At 36.5% G+C, this 8682-nt stretch overlaps 1 non-coding gene across 1 annotated transcript; it reads right to left on the bottom strand.

The window, feature by feature from the left end:
* Nucleotides 1-1166: 1166 nt before the first annotated feature.
* Trnap-ugg lies at nt 1167-1238 on the bottom strand. The gene has a single exon. It is a non-coding gene; the product is annotated as a tRNA-Pro (tRNA).
* Nucleotides 1239-8682: the final 7444 nt, after the last annotated feature.

Raw genomic sequence — 8682 nt, 5'->3', positions numbered from 1 at the left:
CTGGTCCGATTAGTCTCGCTAGTTTTAGCCTTATCGATCAAAGTTTTATCAAAACGTCTTGATCATAAAAAAACCTGATACGTTGTGCCTATTTATCAAGCTTCGGCTACTTTTTAAATGATAACTTTCAAAAAAAGAGAAGAATCTCCTAATGAGAAGTTTAGTATTAATTAAAATTAGGAAAGAATATGTACGAAAATTACCAACTGGTCCGAATAGTCTCGCTAGTTTTAGCCTTATCGATCAAAGACTTATCAAAACGTCTTGATCATAAAAAACCTGATACAATTGTGGTTATTTATCTAGCTTCGGTTCCTTTTTAATGATAACTTTGAAGAAAAAGGAGAAGAACGTCCTAATGAGGAGGTTAATTTTAATTAAAATTAGGATAAAATATGTACGAAAATAAACAACTGGTCCGATTAGTCTCGCTAGTTTTAGCCTTATCGATCAAAGATTTATCAAAACGTCTTGATCATAAAAAAAACCTGATACGTTGTGCCTATTTATCTAGCTTCGGTTACTTTTTAAATGATAACTTTCAAAAAAAGAGAAGAATCTCCTGATGAGAAGGTTAGTATTAATTAAAATTAGGAAAGAATATGTACGAAAATAAACAACTGGTCCGATTAGTCCCGCTTGTTAGCCTTGTCGATCAAAAAGTTTATTTTCTACAAAATATTTTGATCACAAAAAAAACTGGTACAACTGTGTATATTGATCTAGTTTCGGTTTCATTCTCATTAGGAGAAATTGTAATAAAGACTGGGACAGAATATGTGCGAAAATTATCAAATGGTCCGATTAGTCTCGCTAATTTTAGCCTTATCGTTCAAAAAGTTCATTTTATACAAAACGAAAAAAAAAATGGAACAATTGTATGTATATATCTAGCTTCGGTTTCTTTCTTTGGTTAAGATGTAGGAATTTAATTTGTAATTAAAACCGGAAAATTTTTTCGACTGGCCCTCAGCCTCGCTGCTCGATATATAGTTAACATTGAAGACTAAGTAAACAGTGAATAAATCGAAGAAATTTAGCTTTAACAAATCCATGATTAATTATTTTTAATAATAACAATTCCAGTGAGTTAATATTTTTATAAAATTAAACAAATAAATAATAAATAAAAATAAAATTGAAAGAACCTGCACGAAAAAAATAATGGGCCGCTCCGGGATTTGAACCCGGGACCTCCTGCACCCAAAGCAGGAATCATACCCCTAGACCAAGCGGCCACCTTGTTAAAAACGCTCGTTCTCTCCTTCATGAACGCCAACCGATTAATCTTCATATTAATAAATTTAATGTTTATAATAAAATCGAAAGGTCAAAAATTAAATTTTGATAATATCTAAATCTATCCCTTTTTTTGAGTTTGTTAAAACTGTCCGATATTTCAAAATTGATACGTGGTTAAAATGTTTAACCTGTTCGTTTACAGTGTTCAGTAAGGTTTAATAAGTTTTTTTTTTTAGTTAAATTAGTTAATTTTTTTTATTTCTGACACAAATAGAGGGAGTATGTTAAACGAATATCTGTGAGTCATATTTGGCCTGTACGAATTCATTCTTCCAAGGACAGCCTCTTCCATCATGGATTTTTTCTCTCTGAGATATTAAAGTCACTAGTTTTCGTGGTCCGCTTGACCAATTAATATCTTTCAATTAATTAAGGTTTTTAGTTGAGATAAAAAAGTCAGTGTCACGAGCGGGATTCNCACTAGTTTTCGTGGTCCGCTTGACCAATTAATGTCTTTCAATTAATTAAGGTTTTTAGTTGAGATAAAAAAGTCAGTGTCACGAGCGGGATTCGAACCCACGACCTTCGGCTTGATTCGCCGCTACTCTACTTCGAAGTCACGATAGCTCAAGTGGTAGAGTAGCGGCGTATCTTGCCGAAGGTCGTGGGTTCGAATCCCGCTCGTGAAACTGACTTTTTTATCTTAACTAAAAACCTTAATTGAAAACTACTACTTCTATTTCAAACTAAACTATTAATTGACAGGATAAATCAGGTGTTCTCGACAGATCCTCAGAGAACCCGAAGAAGGCTGACTTTCTTGCTTTCTATTTTTGACTCTACACTAAATCGGCACATTATTTTGGCAAGTGAGCTTAATTGTCTTTATAATGATTAAAATTGATGAAAAAATAGGACGTAAAAACGAGAGAATGTATTGGATAAAGATAAATCCATAAATTTGCTGATCGACCCAATAAATTAGATGGAAAACAAACCCTTTTCGGTAAACAGTTTACTGTGATTGTTTTAAATTTACAGTTAAAATTTTGTTGTTTCTTCCCAGCTTGTCTAGCGTCACACAGCCATATTTAGTAATAAAAATGTAACGATGAACTAGATTATCGACCTGCTGGATACAAGAAGTCTTTTCAGAGGATCTTCGGAAGAGGTTAAAACAGAGAAAACTTCCTTACGGTTTTCGCCGAGCTTTCGACAGTTTTATACATTAAAAATTATAGCTAAAATTACAGTAAAAATGAAAATGAAAAACGTGGTCGAGAAAGGTTACCTCATATAAGTCTAAAAAAACCAATAAAATCCTCCTTTTTTAAAATAAGTTAATTGTGTTTGTATATATATTTTTAAGAAACGCACTGTAATCACATGTACCTGAAAAACTAAAAAAGGAGGATTTTATTGGGGTTTTTTTTTTAGACTTATATGAGGTAACCTTTCTCGACCACGTTTTTAATTTTTATTTTTACTGTAATTTTAGCTATAATTTTTAATTATTAATGTATTCAATTTAAATTAATGTTTAGATGCTGAGCCCCAAAAACCATAATGTACTTCTGTGCTCAAAACACCATGTTGTTTAATTCCCTATTAAGGTTTAAAGTAAGATATTCAATTTTTGGTGTAATTATTGTTTTTTCATGTTTTAATTGTTTGATTATATGATAATAAAACAGGCCCTGAAGATGACAGTATAAAACTGTCGAAAGCTCGGCGAAAACCGTAAGGAAGTTTTCTCTGTTTTGACCTCTTCCGAAGATCCTCTGAAAAGACATCAATAAAAATGTACTTTTGAACTGATTATCTTTCGGGACTAGTGGACTTTAAAAAAAGCAACCGATTCAAAGTTGGCCAACTTAGTCATTGACCAAGTGAGTTCAAAAGGTCAAAACGGGTCTCAGGCTGTAAATAATGCGATTTCCCATCGAAATTTTACACAAGTGTCAAAAAGGACGGCAGAAGAAATGGGCCGATAGTTGTTTTTTGGGCGTTAAACCGGTCCTCCGCCCCTCGTTACACAAGATTCATTATTATTTTTACCTTTTTTCGGCAAAATTATGACTCCTGGTTCTCGTCATTTAAAGAAATTTAAACATTCTTATACGATGGAGTGTAAGGCCGTAGCAGATATGTCCCAAGAACCCTTGGCCTTAAATTGTAAACTATCGAACTTCGCAGGCTTTAAAACTTGAACAAGGCTGGTTATGTGCGATTATTTTTTCACTGGATAAAGTTACTTCTCAAGACTCTTTTAGGACTGCACAAAGGCTTAATGGTCAATTTATGACTATCTTACCATAACGCAATGTTAATGTTTTACTGAAGTACAGTTAATAATAAACAAAAATCTAAGATTATTGCTTAAGTATTAATAATCATAGTAATAAAAATGACTAATGTCTCGATCTTTGCTTTCAAAAGTTTATAAATATTACAAAATCGTTATTATAGGTTCAGTTATAGGTAAAGAGAATAAACTTTTGCGGTCAGAAATAAAACGTGGTGAGATACTTGATTGAAAAAGTTAAACCTGAAGATATAGAGAATATTTCTATGCCTAGAACAAAAAATAATATTTTAAAGAGCATGACGAGATGTTTAAAGTTTTGTAGGTACTTTATTTTTTCTATCAAACATTCTGGCAGTGTTGTAACATCGCGTTAGAAGTTGATGGGTATTTTACTGACATCCCTTACGTTTATTATGAATATTTATTTAGAAGTCGTGAGATGCGGTCTGGTGTGAGGTTTCAGAAAAACATTTTCTTTATCGTGCCAACGTTTCGATCTTCATTGAGATCATCTTCAGGGTCTGGGGTTTACAAACATTGTTTATATTTAACAAATACAATTAGGATGTGGAAAAGTGAATTTATACAATGCAAAATATATTGTTTATATTCAATCAAAGTGTTTCTACTCATTCAAAGTGTTTGTCTTCTGTGTAATTGTGCCATTCTTGCGTGTCGTGTCAAGAGAGCCATTGAGATTTTCCTATTTAGTTTCAAAAATTATAAAACAATTCAAACACTTTTTTCCAAAATTAAAGATCCCACACCAATAACAAATACATTACACCAGACCACATCTCACGACTTCTAAATAAATATCGATTAAGGTCACTAATCACCGTTAATTATGAATATTTAACCTCTAACTCAGAAAAATGGACTTTTGACGACCTTTGAAAAATGGCAAAAAGGAGGGAAAATTCAAAAGGTGGGGTTGAGATGGGAAGTTAGTCTCCGAGTGGATCGAGGTTACGATAGCTCAAGTGGTAGAGCAGCGGCGTATCTAGCCGAAGATCGTGGGTTCGAATCCCGCTCCAAGATGGAAGAAAGTTTCCATCAGCCTCCCAATCGACATTTGCGCAAGGAACGTTAGACGCCTGTCATATTCTGAGCCCGAAGTTCCTGGACGATACGGCTTAAAATTGTAAGTCCGGAGTACATCTCTAATTTTATTGTTTGAAAAACTTAAAACCATAAGAACATTTCGGAGAGAGGAATTCGGATTTTTACCAACATACAGTATATTCAGCTCCTCGTGGAAATTATGCTGCCGATTTGTTTTTGCCATAACTTTGTCTCTTTTTGACCGATCTAAAATCCAAATGCACCATTGTTTTCAGCGTAAAAAAATCCTTTAAAATGATGTGTCAGTATGAATGGGGTCTTGTTTGAAATTTTGAAGTTGAACTGGGCCTAAGGTACCCAGTATAATTTTTCTCCAAAAAAGATAAAAATTTGAAACTAGCCTAAAAAACATTAATATTAATATTTATTATTATTCAGAAATCGTGAGACAACAACAATTTATCCATTATATTTAGCGGTCTATTGACCAAATTAGTACTTTCAATTAATTAAGCTTTATGTAAGGTTGAAATGAAAAAGCTAGGGTCACGAGCGAGATTCGAACCCACGACCTTCGGCTCAATACACCGCTGCTTTAACCACTTGAGCTATCGTGACTTCGATCCACTCGGACACCAACTCGCAGTCACGATAACTCAAGTGGTTAGAGCGGCGGCAATTTTTTAACATTATATTTTTTTCCATGGCTTTTGCCCAAAATCTGACAGTTTGTAAGCAGAGGGAGTATTGCGCCCCTGTATATCATCGATAGTGCCTCGCAAGCTATCCTCTAGTAAACATTGTGCGTGAAAGTGCGTTTATGAGTTGTGATGCTTTTTCTCATAACATGTCTATATGACATGTTTCTGTCGAATACAACCACGAGGTATTTCAAATGATCGACTTGTTCCAGTCGCCTTCCCAAAAGGTACATTGGTAAGTCACTTCTTTCTTTTTTGCCATGAATATGCATGGTTTTTGACTTATCTGGATTAAATTTAATTTTATTGCAGTTGCAGTCAGTGCATCTCTCTACCAGAAAAACGCTTCTTTTAGCACTTATCTCAGCCTCAAATGGCGATTTCCCCGAAGCTAAAAAAAGTCAGTGTCAGGAGCGGGATTCGAACCCACGACATTCGGCTAAATACGCCGCTACTCTACCACTTGAGCTATCGGACACCAACTTCGATCAACTTTGGGAAAAAACACAAGTTGAATGGAACCTANTATATTTATATATAAATTAATTATGTAAGTTATCAATAGTATTTTTTTTATATTCATCTCGATCACAATATAAAAGGCTAGTCAATTATAAAACATATTTCTATTGTAAAGTAAACAATTATATACTTATTACACCTGCAATCAGTTATGGGAGCAGGTGGAAATAAACTCCCCAGGGGCACGGTTTACTGCATCTGGGAAATAATAAAACACACACACACACACACACACAATCATTAGATTCGATATTTATCCCTGATATTTATACATATTTGGTTACTTATAAATAGGAGGGCTTATGAGAGAATCTACGGATAGGAAGTTACAATAAGGATCGTACCCCACTGTATATATATTTAAGAATGAATTTCTAATGTTCAAATCTACTCAATTCAGAAGCAGTTTTTGTTTTCACTGACGGATCCAGGTCTGAGGATGGAACTGGATCTGCTGTTGTCTGTGAGTCACAAGTATATCGTTTCCGCTTACATCACCATTGCTCTAGTTTTACTGCTGAACTCCTAGATATACTCAAAGCAATTAACATCATTAATGTGTCCCGTACCACCCTAATTATCTGTTCTGACTCTCTTTCAGCACTCACCACACTAAAAAACACATTCTCCCTAAACCCAGACATCTATAATATTCTTGCAAAGTTAAAACAATATAAAGACATAGGTGTGGAAGTATTATTCAAATGGATCCCAGGCCACGCTGGAATAACTGAAAATGAGAAGGCAGACCGTATGGCGAGAAAGGCAGCCTTGAGTGGTATTCCTCACGGAGGGGTCCCCTTCAGTGACCTCTGCTGTCACTTTAGGCGGCTCATCTGGGGGGCATGGAAGTGTGAATGGGGTGCCTGCACAGGAAACAAGCTCCTCGCAATAAAGAAAGATGTAAAGAAATGGGAATCCTCTTCTAGACCCTCCCGAAAAGAAGAAACCCTCCTAACCCGGCTTCGAATTGGCCACTCCCGACTCACCATAGATTCCTCCTTGAAAGAACTCCTAAACCTATATGTCCACTCTGTAAAACTACCATCACAATATCCCACATCCTAATAGATTGTCCTTTATACACCTCTAAAAGAACCCTCCATCAGATTCCCAAAGACCTCCAATCCATACTAAGCAACAAATCACCATCAATAAACAAAATTTTTAACTTCTTAACAGACATCCAACTAATTGATAAAATCTAATATCCCATCCCGTCAACTATTGTTTCCTTTGCTGGTTCCCCATGTTGGCGGTGTGGTGCGGCTGACTTCTGGCGACGCCCGTGCGGGACCTCGGGTGCTGGTCGGTCTGGGGCTGGATTGAGGGGTGCCTCCCGGGACTCTGAGGTCAAGGAATCTCCAGCGAGCTTAGAGGTGTCGATGGTGACTAGACACCGACCCCTCCTCGATAAAGTCCTGCGCGCAGTATTAAGACTAAAAGCATCAGTAGCGAGAGATCCGTGGGGTTCCGTTCTTTCCAGGCCTGGGGCTGCCACTGCGCCTGGGTCTGCGGGGGCCTTGCTCTGAAGGGGCCGGGCTGCGCCGTTGACTTGCAAAGATTCAAGGCTTAATGACCAATAAGGTTGCAGCCTTTAATTTATTTATTTAAAAAAAGGATAGGAAGGCAGTCGTAGGAGGACAACATGCATACAACTGTCTGGCTTTCAAGCAATCTCTACCAACGTATTTCTGCCTTACGTGTGTGTTATTAAATATTGTATTATTATGACAGTAATGTAAAATAACTTTATTTAATGGAGCCAATAAACAAAATAGTAACCAATCTGGAATCTCCATCTCCAATGGATTTGGCACCTACTTATAAACTGTGCTACTTGTTTGAACATAAGACCATTTTAGGGGATGATAGGTTAAACGATTTAACACGGGCGTTAAGTTCGAGTACGGCCATCGTTTCTCATCGGCCAGGTCCAAAAATGGGAAAAGGCAGCTCCGACGAAATGTATAATAACCTATGTCGAAATGGAATAAACAAGGGCCCATCGGACAAGTTTTGAAGTTTTGATTGAAGCCCGACAAATGCACACGGCGATGAGTAATAGGCCGGAATGTAAACGATGAAAGGCCGAAATTACAAGTTTGAAATCCTGGATGTGATAATGGGTCTTCGTGATAGGCCAGGACCGGACGGGAATTACACGGTCATCGAAAAATATTTTCGGCCCCTTTTTCGCAAGGTTCCTTGACAGCCTTTTCCGGCTCCCGACTCCTTTTTAACTCCAACAAACAAAATAATTGCAAATTTTTTTTTTACTTTTATGAATCACCCCTTCAAGGATTTTAGGGAGAGCACGACTCGGACTTTTCCGCTGGAACTGTTTGCCTTGACTTTCCCAGTAATGACTACTGAGATGAAACCAAAAAACAAACAACGATTCAGCAATAAATTATAAATTTTAACTTTATTTACCTCGAATTGTTAACGAAGTAAAAACAGTACAACAATCTTGTCGCAAAATGGTGGTTAAACCAACTACAGTTTTGTAAAAGAACCATGATTGCTGAAATTCAAATTTGAACCAGATTCCTAGATATGTTGTCTGGAACTGTCGAAACCTGTCCCTCGATTGATATTTTGTGTGACATCAAAGGCCGGCGTTTAGTAAAGAGGATGAGGCTAATTTTAAAGATGTTGATTTTTCAACAGAACACCAAGAGGAGCAGTAGAGCATCGACATATAATTGGCTAAACGTTTAGAAAAATGGAGAACACGCTGCGAAACAGTATTGACCCTTGTGGAACACCTGAGCAAAAGCCAGGATATGATGTCCGGTACCGTGCGTGAATTCGAAGTTCTGTAGTGGGGGATGATGACCC

The sequence above is a fragment of the Cimex lectularius genome, unplaced genomic scaffold (assembly GCF_000648675.2).
Source record: "Cimex lectularius strain Harlan isolate CLEC.00 unplaced genomic scaffold, Clec_2.1 scaffold93, whole genome shotgun sequence".
In the NCBI taxonomy this organism is placed as follows: domain Eukaryota; kingdom Metazoa; phylum Arthropoda; class Insecta; order Hemiptera; family Cimicidae; genus Cimex; species Cimex lectularius.
The sequence above is the reverse complement of the archived record's forward strand: the minus strand, read 5'-3'. Positions and strand labels throughout refer to the sequence as shown.